General features: G+C 41.6%; 1 protein-coding gene across 16 annotated transcripts in view; it reads left to right on the forward strand.

Annotated features, from left to right (window-relative positions):
* The window catches only part of TCF12 (transcription factor 12), a 374,537-nt gene extending 371,624 nt beyond the window's left edge, over positions 1 to 2,913 (forward strand). For all 16 annotated transcript variants that reach the window (XM_063716671.1, XM_054531552.2, XM_063716673.1 and 13 more), the window contains one exon: positions 552 to 2,913. The gene's annotated coding sequence lies outside the window, so the exon portion shown is untranslated. The remainder of the gene's footprint in view (positions 1 to 551) is intronic.
* The last annotated feature ends 10,488 nt before the right edge of the window (positions 2,914 to 13,401 follow it).

Below are 13,401 nucleotides of genomic sequence, written 5' to 3' on the forward strand. Positions count from 1 at the left end.
GGGCTTTACTGTTGTCTCACTACTGAGGAATGAATGAGTAGCACCTCAGAGCTCAGTTGTCGCCAACTTGAGTGTTGTTAAAATGAAAGTTTGCATCATTGCGGCAGCTGTTTTATACTCCTGTAGTTTGTGATTCTGTAATCGCATGATCTCCTTTAAAAATCTTACCATATAGCTGGGTGTGGTGGTGCACACCTGTAGTCCCAGCTACTCAAAGACTGAGGTGGGAGGATTGCTTGAGCCCAGGAGTTGAAGGCTGCATTGGGCCATGATCATGCCACAGCGCTCCAGCGTGGGTGATAGAGCAAGACACTGTCTGAAAACAAACAAACAAACAAAAAACCTTACCATACACACCAAGTAAAACCATTTCAATATACCTTAAAAGGAAAAAGTTCGTTAAGTCACTTAGCAGACTACAAATTTAGTGCGGACCTGGATATAGATGAAGAATACCTGCTTTTTTTGTTGGTGGGAGGGGGAAGGTGTTTTATTTTTAACGATTATGTACTAACTGGTATTGTCCTCTCCCTTGGCTGTCCCTGCCACAGTTCCAGAGTTATCAGTAGGCTAGATAGAAGGTGACCTCTCCTCATAAGGACTTGGACAACTCAGATTATCTGAAGACACAAACCTGACAGGAGGGAGAAGAAAAAACAAAACACTTGAACCAAGAAACTCAAATGTAATCCTACGATCAAAGCAACTGATCAACACTTCCATCAGAAGTGAAGATAGGAAGCTCATCAGATAGAACATCCGCCCATGAGATGTTTGCAACAAATCTTTTGTTGCAAGCAGTGTGTCGCTTCTGCACAATCAGAGACTGTCTCGATCTCTCCACTCACCGTGGAAGTTGCCTTGTGCCTAAACTGAATTGACAAATGCATTGTAACTACAAATTTTATTTATTGTTATGAAACTGTAAGGTCTACATATAAAGGGAAAAAGTTAATGTGGAAAGCTGATCTACACTCAGCTGATGCCAGCATACATTAAAGCGGTTCACGTGCAGAGAACAAAGCAGTGACAACCATTGGCCCTTAGCATTCCCGGCATACCTATTAGTGTCTTAAAAAGGAAGGGAAAAGTCTTTTGTTGCCCTCTCCTATCCTCTTGCCATAAGAATAGTGTTTTCCATGAAATAGGAAAATATTACTTGGTATAGCATTTCTCTTGCTCTCATTTTTTGATTTATTTTTATTTTCTCTTTGTGGGTGTTATATTTGATCTCTAAATCTGAATAGTTTATGGTCACAGTCCAGCCTCCTCCATGCAGCCCTGTGTGCTTTGCACATTTACCTTACAGTGGTAAGCAAAGACCATCTGTGACCATAGCCTAGCTAGCATTTTAAAAGGGGAAATTTTGTTCTCTAGGTTTTCCCCCAAATAAACATTGCTTTATTTCTAATAATAACCAAGACTTTTCAAGCTTCTAGATCTCATAGGAAAGCTTGTAATAGCAAAATTGTAAATTACAAGGGAAGAATCTACTTTTTAGAAATCGCTTTGTTTTCCAAGCAGTAAGTACTACATACAGTACTTGTAAAGTGTTAGCTGTAAGTAAGCACAAAATACATTTAAAATACAAAGACAATTTTTTCAGGCTGTGATTATGGTGAACATAACAAAACCCAGTAGTCACCAAGGCAGGTAGTGTGATAAATGAACACACCACTCTGAGGCTAATTACCTAATGGAATACAAGAGCAATGGTCACCCGTGTTTCCTTATCCTAGCCTTTATTTCTCTGTCATTTGGATGGCTGGTCAATGGGGAAGGATTCAGTGGGTGATTTAATCAACTGCAAACCATCTGCCCCTGTCCCAAAATGATGAGCCAGATTAGCATTAAACCAGTACTTGTCAGTCCATCTTAATACTGTTCATTAAGGCACTCTCTGTCTCTAATCCTTAGGAGTTGTTCTCAAAGACATAATCACTTTGAACTTCCGTGAAACCTGTCTTCCACCACAACAACCCTGGGAGAGAAAAACATGCTAAACGAGGTATCTTGGCTTAATAATTCCTTATAGCCAATATCAACAGTGGCAATCAGCACACAGAGGAAAGGACCCAAATCACTATGTAGCTTAAAGATTTCTGTTAATTTGAAAGAACAAAAACAAGACAGAACTTCTGGTACTCTAATCAAGATGATTCCTAACAAGTCAGTCATTTGTGAACTTAGTGGACTTTTTGGTTACTTTAATTTGCATATATTCTCCAGTTACATCAGACTCTATCTGTGGCCTTGTTCTTCATTTCAGTGTTAATCAGCTAAACAGAAGTCGTTGCTTATGATGTGTGAGTGAACATATGCCACTGCCTGGCCTTTTTTTCTTCAGAGCTTGTTGTCTTTTTCGCTATATTAGACTTTGCAGTATGCCCAGAAGCTTTCCTTCATAAAATAGAAAGAAAAAAACATTTGGCTTATTTTTCACTGTAGCTAGTCTTTTATACAATAATCTTGTAAGAAAATTTCTTGAATTCTAAATATTACTCTTTCTAGATTTTTGAAATCAAAAAGTTTTCAGTAAAAAGTTTCTTACTTTATTTTATTATATTAGGTAGTAAAAAATGTAGGGTTATTTACCATAACCTGTTCATTAATATCAGAAATTTACAATAGCATTTTAAGACCATAGTAGGATTCTAGCATACCGTGTAGTACCTATGGAGTATTGTAAGAGCTAATTGTTGGAGATGAATTGCTTCTCATCTTGTTCTCCAGTTTCCATTGTTGGTTTATTGCAGATTTGTATCCTGTGTCAAATTCAAGGTATTATTGATAAACCTTTTCAACCAGCAGCAAGAAGTTCAAATTTTTTTCTGTCACTGTAACAGAAAACACAATATGTATATAACATTTATGTAGCAATAAATGTGCCATCTTTTTTTTAACACAGTAAAATAGTGAGTTTTTTACATTTCTCTTTCTCAAATAATAATGTATTTTGTTTTGTTTTCTCCATCTCATTCGTCCCAGAAACACTCACACTGCTTTTCCTAACTGCATTACCGACATTATCTGGGAAACCCTTCAGGACAGAATCAGGCTTGTGGAGCTAAGTTGGCGATCTGGTCTAGAGCTTCTCCAGCTTGTGCTTTTCTCCTCTTGCCCTCACTACTGACAGCGGCCTTTTAACCTTTTCCTAAAGATTGACCAAACAGCAATTAGTAGTTATAGAAAATCTATTCATTTGTAGATATAGTAGAGAAAAATGAAGAAGATGGAAAAAGACTCAAATGAGGCTTTTTAAGTTATTCTTCAAAGCACTTTTCACATTTCCCCATACGCTTTCTCACAAAAAAAGTGTGTCATGATTAAGTAATGGTATTGTTTACTGTTTAAAAGTTAAAAGATTAAAAATTTGCTTTTATCCCAGTTTTTAACCACAAAAAAAGCGTAGTGATTATCCATGAGGACTTCATGCCAAGCAAGAACCTCAAACAAACTGGACAGACTTTTTTTTGACAGCGAATGACTTTTTATAGGACCTGTGCATGCGAAACCCATGGCAATTGTCACATCCTCTTGGTATGCTGGCAGATTGCTTCTCTTGGTGAATTATGAAATCCGCTGTTCACATTGGGTGCCTAACAGAACATTTTGCTTCTTGTGGGATTTAGTGAAAACTGTTAAAACTTGTTAAGTTGATTTTGTACAAAACGATAAATAAAAAGCTCTAAGAAGAAAATGTATAATCTTAGAGCTGAAATGAAATATAGAGACCATCTAGTAAACGACCTCATTAATATATCTGTGAAAACTGAGACTCAGATTGTATGTCTCTAAGAACACATAATTAGTAACAGATCAAGACACTTGAAACTTTGCCTACAAAACCTCCCTGCCTTGACTTTCTCTTTCTCTTTGCAGATTTCTAGGCCGCTTCTACTCAGTGTCTTCATTTTCTTCCATATTTGTTTTATTTCATTTTTCTCTCCTATAATTCATGTTTTCTTTTTCCTTGGAAACTCAAAATTTAAACACACGTTGTGTGTGTGTGTGTGTGTGTGTGTGACTTAAAGATTAAAGAATCTAAGCTTTGGCATTAAATAGTCCTCGATTCAAATCTAAGCTCAACATCTGATTAACTTCATTTTCTTATCTGAAAAATGGAGATAACATATTAGAATTGTGTAAGTATTGAATGAAACAATGTATGGAAAGCTCTTATGGTTCTTGTCACATAAGAAGTACTTAATAAATGATAAATATTTTTAAATAATATTATAACCAACTCCCAGGATGATTCCTCTTCAGCCATCCTGTCAGAGGTAAATGGTAAAATAAACCCCCAGAACATGTCAACCCATCTTTGTAGGAGTCTACATTCTTTTGCAGCCATCCAATGAAACACTGCATTTCTTTTCAGTGCCCTCCCATGGCTACATTTTAAGAGGATTTTTTTTTTTTTTTTAAGACCTTCACATTTTCACATTTCAAAAGAGTGAGTCTGGCCAGGCGTGGTGGCTCACGCCTGTAATCTCAGCACTTTGGGAGGCCAAGGCGAGCGGATCACACGAGGTCAGGAGTTCACGACCAGCCTGGCCAACATGGTAAAACCCCGTCTCTACTAAAAGTACAAAAATTAGCCAGCCGTGGTGGCAGGCGCCTGTAATCCAAGCTACTCGGGAGGCTGAGGCAGGAGAATCACTTGAACCCGGGAGGCGGAGGTTTCAGTGAGCTGAGGTCACGCCATTGCATTCCAGCCAGGGGAACAAGAGCAAAACTCTGTCAAAAAAAAAAAAAAAAAGAGTGAGCCAGTAGGCTTTACCCAGTCACACTGTGTGGGTGGACAGCTGTATCATTTTGGGTTCTTAAGAAGCAGATGCCAAGAGGAAGTTAGAAGGTCAAAGGATTTATTAGGAGATGTACCTGTGAAAAACAAAGGGGCGAGGAATCAAAAGTAGACAGGGATGGCCTTCAGACCATGCTGCAGGTTTGACATTAAAAGAAGGGCATGTAAGGAAGGAGGATTAGGTAGGGAGAGCCTCAGGCTGCTTGCAGTTCTGAAGAAGTCCTGAGCAGCCCAGTGAGGGTGGTCTGGCACAAAGATTGCCAGTGAAGTAGGCTTGTGTTGGGCAGGAATGGCAAAGTATCAGTGTCCCTATTTTGGTCAGTTATTGACTGGGAGTTACATGGGGAGACTGAGGCCTCAGTTTGAACACTGCAGCAAAAGTGCAGCCAGAAGCTGACAGCTAACCACTCTTTCCCAACAGGTTATCTTTGAAGGGAGACCTCAGGTGCACCTCATGGCTTCCACAGCACCTCATCTTCTTCCTACAAAAGAGCAAAATAAAACCAAAGGGTCTTCTGAAGTCACTGAGACAATAGCTGGTCTCATTGGGCCAATGATTCTTCTAAAAATTGCAGTTCCTTCTCCCTTGGCATTCCACAGTCAAGTAAAGTTACACGTATTGTCTGGAAGAATGAATCCCATTCCTCCTCCATCTTCTTTGGCTCTGGTGTGGGCTTATGTAATCTGGGTACTAGCCCCTAAAGTTGCTGTGTTTAGTAACATCATTTCTCCATATCTGTTGGGGGCTGGTTTCACGATCCCCTAAGGATAGCAAAATCTCTGGATGCTCATGGCCTTTATATAAGAGGGCACGATATTTGCATACAATCTACACATCCCCCCACATACTTTAAATCACCTCTAGATTACTCATGATACTGAATGCAATATAAATCCTATGTAAATCATTATTATGCTGTATTGGTTTTTCGTCTGTGATATTTTCAGTATTGCATTGTTTTGTTGTGAAAACAGGGTCTTGCTCTGTCACCCAGGCTGAAGTGCAGTGGTATGATCCTAGCTCAGTGTAACCTCAAACTCCTGGGCTCAAGTGATCCTCCTGCCTTGGCCTCCCAGAGTTCTGGGATTACAGGCGTGAGCCACCATGCCCAGCCTGTAATGGTTTTGTTGTTGTTTGAGACAGGGTCGTACATTATTGCCAAAGTTGGAGTACAGTGGCACATACTTGGCTCACTGCAGCCTCCACCTCCTTGGTTCAAACAATCCTCCTGCCTCAGCCTCTAGAGTAGCTGGGACCATAAGAGTGCACCCCTATGCCTAGCTAATTTTTTTATTTTTTGTAGAGATGGAATCTCCACATTTGCCCAGGCTGATCTTAAACTTATGGGCTCAACCTGTCCTCCCACCTTGGCCTCCTAAAGTGCTGGGATTATAAATGACTGCGCCTGGCCCCTCGTTAATTTATCATTAGTTTTTTCCCCCCAATATTTTTGATCCATGGTTGCTTGAATCTGGATATGGGACCTGCATGCAGATAAGAAAGGCCAACTGTATTCTGGTGTTCTTCACAGGACAAGTGACACTCCCTGCTTGCTGGGTCAGTGGATTGTCCATGTGTCTTTGTGGCCACCTGGCTTAGGAAGCTCACAAGGTCCTCATCATTTGGAGGTGTTTCCCTGTGAGTGCCCTCAGCCCTAGGCTTTCTTACGTGTGCCTATACTGGAGCATGTATATGGGAGTAGAAATATCTTTCCTATGTTTGTTGTCTTTCTCTCTTTAGTTATTGCCAAAAGACAACCTGGAGAGGTTTTCTGTTCTCTTTGACGCAGACCTTCAATCCCTTCCCCAAACTGTCATGTGGTACCACTGTTGCCTTCTGCCAGGGTCTCCTTTCTCACTCTTGAGGGTCAGTGTTCCACTACGCTGGGTCCCCAGGGTCTCTGAGCCATTTTGTCTTTGGGCTTGGTGAGCACCACGTGCAAGATTTCCACGTCTTTCAAAGCTTGTGAAAATGTTTGCAATCTGAAAAAATATTACGGTGCCAAAAGAAAAAAAAATGCAAAATGAAATTAATTTCAAATACAATTACAAAAGTCATACAAAATTGTTGTAGCAAAACTAAATTGCTGTTTAATGTGGAACTTGAGCTCATTTTAATGTATTTGATCTTATTAAATTTGGTATAGAAGGAATGTACCTTAACACAATAAAGAAGCATCTATGACAAACCCATAGCTAACATCCTAACTCACTGGTGAAAAGTTGGAAGCTTTTCCTCTAAGATCAGAAACAAGACGAGGATGCCCACTCTAGCCACTTCTGTTCAACACAGTAATCCTAGCCGGAGCAGTTATGCAAGAGAAAGAAAAGACAGCTAAACTGGAAGAAGTTTAACTGTCCCTGTTTGCAGATAACATAATCTTATAATACAGAAAACCTTATTGATTCTACCAAAAAACTTAGAACTAACAAATGAATTCAGTAAAGTTGCAGGATACAAAAATCAACATACAAAAATTCATAGCATTTCTATATACTAACAGTGAACTATCTGAAAAAAAATCAAGAAAACAATCCCATTCAGAAAAGTTAAAAAAAATTAAATACTTAGGAATAAATTAAACCAAAGAGGTGAAAAACTGATACACTAAAAACTATAAAACGTAAATTGAAGAAGATGCCAATAAATGGAAAGATACTACCATGTTCATGAATTAGAAGAATTAATGTTCAAATGTCCATACTACCCAAAGTGATCTACAAACTTAATGCAACCCATATCAAAATTTCAATGACTTTTTTTCACAGAAATAGAAAATATCCTGAAATTTGAATAGAACCACAAAAGACCCCAAATAGCCAAAGCAACCTTGAGCAAAAAACAAAACTGGAGGCATCACACCACCTGTCTTCAAAATACACTAAGAAGTTATAGTAATCAAAACAGTATAGTACTGACAACAAAGAAGACACATAGACAATGGAACAAAATAAAGTGCCCAGAAGTAAGTCTGTGTATTTACAGAAAATTGATTTTTGACAATGGTATCAAGAACACACATGAGGAAAGGACAGTCTCTTCGATAAATAGTGTTGGGAAAATTGTCTATATGCAAAAGAAGGAAATTAGACCTTTATCTCATACCATATACAAAAGTCAATTCACAGTGGATTAAAGACTTAAACATAAGACCTGAAACTATAAAATTGCTAGAAGAAAACAAGATTTAAAAAAAAAATAAAAGAAAACAAGATAAAAGCTCCATGACATTGGTCTGGGCAATGGTTTTTTTAATATGATCCCCAAAAGCACAGACAACAAAAGCAAAAATAGACAAATAATATTATATCAAACTAAAAAGCTTCACAGCAAAGGAAACAATCAACAGTGAAGAGACAACCTGGAAAAAATATTTGCAAGCCACACATTCTGATAAGGGGTTAATATCCAAAATATACAAGTCAATAGCAAGAAAACCAAGAACCCAGTTAAAAGCTGGGCAAAGGACCTGAATAGACTTTTCTCAAAAAAAAGGCGTACAAATGGTCAACATGTATGTGAAAAAGTGCTCGACATTATTAACCATCAGGGAAATGAAAGTTAAAACCTCAATGAGATATTACCTCACACATGGCAGAATGGCTATTATCAAAGATGGCAGGGCACAGTGGCTGATGCCTGTAATCCCAACACTTTGGGAGGCCTAAGCAGAAGGATTGCTTGAACCCAGGAGCTGGAAACCATCCTGGGCAACAAAGTGAGTCTCCACAAAAAATAAAAATTAACCAGGTATGGTGGCGTGCACCTGTAAATCCAGTGACTTGGGAGGCTGAGGCAGGAAGATCACTTGAGCCCAGGAGTTTGAGGCTGCAGTGAGCTGTGATTGCACCATTTGCACTCCAGCCTGGGTGACAAAGTGAAACCGTGTCTCAAAAAAAAAAAAAAAAAAATGCACAAAAGTTAAGGTGTTGGCAAGGAAGTGGAGAAGAATGTACCCTTGCATACTGTTGGTGGGAATGTAAATTACTACAGCCATTATAGAAAACATTACGGAGGTGCTCAGAAAAATAGAAATAGAACTACCATATGCTCCAGCAACCCCACTACTGGGTATATATCCAAAGGAAATAAAATCAGTATGTTAAGGAAATAATGTACACTCCTGTGTTTGTTCATTACAGCATTATTCACAATAGCCAAGATACAGAATCAACCTAAGTGTCCATCAGTGAATGAATGGATAAAGAAAGCATTTACACAATTAAATACTGTTCAGCCTTAAAAGAGAAGGAAATACTGTCATATATGACAACATGGATGAGCCCAGAGGACATTATATTAAGTGAAATAGCCCAGGCAAATACTACATGATCTCATTTATATCTGGAATAAATGAGAAAAAAAAAAAATTGAGGCCAGGCGCGATGGCTCACGCCTGTGATCTCAGCAGTTTAGGAGGCCAAGGCAGGCAGATCACAAGGTCAGGAGTTTGAGACCAGCCTGGCCAGCATGGTGAAACCCCATCTCTACTAAAAATACAAAAATTATCCAGGCGCGGTGACACGAACCTGTAATCCCAGCTACTCGGGAGGCTGAGGCAGGAGAATTGCTTGAACCCAGGAGGTGGAGGTTGCAGTGAACCAAGATCACACCACTGCACACCAGCCTGGGAGACAGAGCGAAACTCCTTCTTGGGGGAAAAAAGAAAAATTGAATACATAGACTCAAAGAGTAGAATGGTGGGCCTGGGGGTGGCGAGAGGTGGGGCAGTGAGGCAGCTGGGGAGATGTTGGTCAAAGGGCACCCAATTTCAGTGAGACAGGAGAAATAAGTTCAAGAGATCGGTTGTACAACATGGGGACTATAGTTAGTGTATTATATTTTTGAAAATTGTTAAGAAAAGATTTTGTGTTCTCACCACAAAAAATAATTATGTGAGATAATGCATATGTTAATTAGCTCAGTTGAGCCATTCACAATGTATACATATTTCAAAACACTATGTTGTACACAATAAATATATACAACATTTTTTGTCAATTAAAAAATCTTTTAGGCCGAGCACGGAGGCTCATGCCTATAACCCCAGCACTTTGGGAGGCTGAGGCAGAATAAAATCACTTGAGGTCAGGAGTTCGAGACCAGCGTGGCGAACATGGTGAAACCCTGTCTCTAATAAAAAATACAAAAATTAGCTGGGTATAGTAGCATGCACCTGTAATGCCAGCTACTTGGGAGGCTGAGACATGAGAATCACTTGGACTCCGGAGGCAGAGGTTGCAGTGAGCCTGGTGCACAGAGCAAGACTGCACCCCAGCCTGGCCTACAGAGTGAGACTCAGTCTCAAAAAATAAAAAATAAAAAACAACAACAACAAAAAAAACTTTTAAATCTATTTGATACAACATAGGCTGGGACTTCCGAAATTTTGAAAACCATCCTAAGTTCTTTCAGTCCTAGAGTTCTTTTTCAGTTATCACTGTTTTTGGTTCTCTGGCTTCTTGATAGTCTCCTTGGAAGAAAAACAACTGCATCTTTCCCTCTAAAGGCAAGGGCCATCTCTGTATCTCTGAAGATCTAACCTTCTGCCACAGTTCGAATATGTTGGAAACATAATCCCCCATGCAACAGTGTTGAGGGGGGGTGCCTAATAAGAGGTCATGAGGGCTATCCTCCCAGGCTGTTTTGCCCTGCCGCCTTCCACCACGGATGACGTAGCACAAGGGCCCTCAACAGATGCCAGCCCCTCCGTCTTGCACTTTCCAGCCTCTAGAATTATAAGAACTAAATTTGTTATTCTTTTTTAATTACTCAGTCTCAGGTATTCTGTCATAGCATCAGAAAACACACTAAGATACCTGCCTCGGCCATGAGGACCCCAAGACACAGCACAAATTTTCTACAAGATCTAACCACACCAGGGTGAGGTCCTTCCTTCCCCTGTCCCTTGCAGCCCTATGGGCTTTTTTGCTTTCTCTCATTCTCCGGGACTTCTGCAGCTCTATTTCCTGCAAGATTGCATCTTTTCTCCTGGATATTTGGTCCTCACTGGGCTGAGGTGGCAGCCCAGTGTTGGGAGCAGGCTTCTGGCTGGCCTCTGATCAGTAAGTCAGAGGGGTCACCTTGTCCTGAAATACAACCCAGCCATTGGCCATGTTTTCCACCATCTTATGAGTATTCCCAGTGACCACCCTCAGCAGTTCAAGACAAGTTGGGTTACACAACAAGGCAGCACAGTAATGAAGCTCCCACCCCTGGCTTGGGCCTGGGCGTTAGAAAGCCCTGCCTGTGGGGGGCCCTCTCACATGCAGGAGGCAATGGCTAGTAGCTTCACCAGACGATCCTCTGCCTACCTGCTGCAGGCCTCCCCCTGGGGCCATCCCACCTCTTCCTCATTAAAGCCTGTGCTGAAAGGAGCGGGGTTGTTTTTCAGATTCTTTCAGCAGTGAGTTATTGATCAACACTGATAGTGCGAGCAGCTTGATCTCACCCTGAACTGGCAGAGATTAATTAGCTTGATTCCCAAGCATAATTCCTAATTAGGCACAGGAAGAAAGGAAAGAAAACACAAAGGAACTATTCTTCTCCAGGAACCACCGACCTTCTGTCCAGGGGTGGAGGAGGAAGAAACAGGTAAGCATGTCTCAGCACCAGAGCGCTTCCTGCCCAGTCCAAAGCTGGGCAGCCAGCCCATCAGCAGAAACAACACCGAGGACGGTGCCGGTGCCATCCTGCACGGGTCTCAGAAGAAAATGTGCATTTAATTTGTTTGCTTTACTCTCTGCCTAATGATGCGCAGGGAAGGCACAATTAAGCAGGAAGCTTTGAAGTACCTGCTCTAGGCTTGCTTGGCCACCAGAGGCTGAGGATGCAAGCAGGGGAGAATTCAGCTCCATTGGGCTGGGGAAGAAAGGTTGGATGGGGAGGGGGTAGTGGCCTTGAGACTTGAGCAGAAATAGTGAAAGGAACCACTTCCTGCAGCTGAGAGGCAGGAGCCATCATGTTCTGTTGTGGGCATTTTCTAGAATGTTCCAGCCAGGACCAGCAGCCCAAATGGCTCTTCCTTGGTGGTGGGTAGGGCAATAGGAGATAGGAGGGACCTTCAATGTGCCAACTGTGAGGTTTGGCCAATCAACTTACCCATGCTGAGTTTTGGTTTCTCTTCAGTGAAATGGGGATAATTAATGATCGTATCAGCTTACATGATGGTTGTGAGAATTAACTGAAGAGTTCAGGGATGCATGGCACACAGGAGGCACTTCCTAACCCACCTAAAGAAAGCAAACCCACAGGGCAGCAAATCAGAAATGGATGAGGGCTGACCTCCTCCTTATTCAGTAGCACATGTCCAACAGACCCAACTGTGTCTCGCACATGCTGCCCCCGAGGAAGACTTATTATAGGGAGCTACAAACAGTGTCACCTGGGAAAGGCAGTGAACTCAGTTATAGAACAAGAACACCTGCCCAGGCTGACTGGGGGCCAGGATGCAGGGAAGGCTGCCTGGAGGAAGTGACATACCCCTGAGTCTCAATTGGCCAGGAAACAATTGAGCAATGATTTGGTGAAAATGAGTTCAGTAGAGGTTAATAAAAATTGGGAGTCCTGGCCGGGCGCAGTGGCTCACGCCTGTAATCCCAGCACTTTGGGAGGCCAAGGCAGGCGGATCACAAGGTCAGGAGTTCGAGACCAGCCTGACCAACATGATGAAACCCCGTCTCTACTAAAAATACAAAAATTAGCCAGGCATGGTGGTGCCTGTCTGTAATCTTAGCTACTCAGGAGGCTGAGGCAGGAGAATCACTTGAACCCAGGAGGCGGAGGTTGCAGTGAGCCGAGATCATGCCACTGCATTCCAGCCTGGGCAACAGAGCAAGACTCCATCTAAAAAAAACAAAAAAAAACAAAAAAAAAGGAAAACCCTGCTGTCTGCAGTAGGCCAATCAAGTGTCCAAGAATCGTGAGAATGTGCTTCCCCATCACCACCACCAGCCCACACCCACACCAAAATGTGTCACCCTTCAATCCCTTCAAGTCTGTCTGCTCGCCATCCTGATCCAAACAAGCCACTTTAAAAAGTGCAATTATGAAACCATTCGAACACTGACTGGACTACTGTTTATATTTTTAGATATGATACTGTGATTATGTTTTTCTAAAAGTCCTTGTCTGTTAGAGATACACACTGAAGTGTTTACAGAGAGAATGATACAATCGCTGTCTGGAATCTGCTTCAATACCATCCAGTGTTGGAGGGTGGGTGGTGAGGTTAGGGGGTTTTGAGGAAACAAGACTGGCCCAGTCTATCAGCATTGATGCTGGGTGAGATAGGTAAATGGGGGTTCATTATACACTTTACTTTTGAAAATGAAGTTTTTCATAATAAAAAGTTGAAAGACAGAAGGAAGGGAGATGGGAAGGCAGGGAAAGGAGAAAGGGAAGGAGAGAAGGAAAAGATTCTGCTCAAATGTCCCTTTGGAAACCTTCCTTGACCCCTGCGTTGATGTGGGGCCAGGGGAATGGGGAGGCTGTTTTCTGCTCAGCCAGAGCAACGAGGCCCATGAGGAGACAGGAGGGACGTCTGGGGAGCAGTCCCAAGCCACAGAGTTCTTCTGGGGACCAGCAATACCAT

The sequence above is a fragment of the Pongo abelii genome, chromosome 16 (genome assembly GCF_028885655.2).
Source record: "Pongo abelii isolate AG06213 chromosome 16, NHGRI_mPonAbe1-v2.0_pri, whole genome shotgun sequence".
Taxonomy (NCBI): domain Eukaryota; kingdom Metazoa; phylum Chordata; class Mammalia; order Primates; family Hominidae; genus Pongo; species Pongo abelii.